Raw genomic sequence first — 1,000 nt, 5'->3', positions numbered from 1 at the left:
GATTAGCTAAACTAAATGTGCTGTAAATAATGTTCAGCACTGCTCTGGCATGTCAAGCTCTTTTTTTCCCCACTGATAGTAATTCCTTGGATTGGACCTGGAGTCTGAAAGCAGTTTCACCAGCAACATATTCTGTAAGATGACTAAAAAGATTATCTGAATTTTGTAACATTTCTAATGGAACACATAAAAGCTCTTTTAAAGCAATTTGATAACTGCTACAATACTCTATACTACGGGACATTATATGAGCATTTGCTGCAGTTAGTAGTGAAAGGAAGCCAAGGTGGTGTCAATGTGAAGTTTCCTGTTGTTTTTGTTTCAAACTGGTGTGTTTGCTTGGCCTTTTATCATGGAAATCAATCGTCAGACCCGAGACTTGTATTAGAGTTACAGTAAAGATTAAATGAGATGCATCTGAAGGTTTAACAACAATTTAACGGAAGTGATTGTGATGTAAAGTAATCATCTGATATGTCCAGACCTGTTCTGCACATAATCAGAGTCACCATCTCACCACAAAGTCACTGCAAAAATTATAGGAGATAAAATGCTTGTGAAAACATGCACTAAAGAAAAAGGAAAGTAAAGCAAGCAATGTTTGTGCGATCTGTTCACACCACTACTAGGACTTAATTTTAGGTTTGACATGATCATTATTATTATTAAGGATAATAATAGTAATAATAATAATAATAAAGTAAATGTTAGACTCTTTAGTTTTTAAAAATGACATGAAAAACACCTTTATTTTGACCAGAAGTAATGGTGGTGTTCCCACATGGACAAATTCTGAATGTTTTATTGATTATTGATTTACTGAATGTTTCTTCCCCTCTGCTGTCGGACACATGAACAATAACCATATGACTGTTCCCACCACTAACACATGACCCTACGCTGTGTTCACTGCATCATTCCATGTTTGGCACTGATCACCACCTGCACTCATGTATATATCATGTATATATCTATCCACTTAGCACTTTAATTCTTATTC

The sequence above is a fragment of the Pundamilia nyererei genome, unplaced genomic scaffold (assembly GCF_000239375.1).
Source record: "Pundamilia nyererei isolate P.nyererei 1_Seehausen unplaced genomic scaffold, PunNye1.0 scaffold00033, whole genome shotgun sequence".
Lineage (NCBI taxonomy): Eukaryota > Metazoa > Chordata > Actinopteri > Cichliformes > Cichlidae > Pundamilia > Pundamilia nyererei.
Note: the sequence above shows the minus strand (reverse complement) of the source record.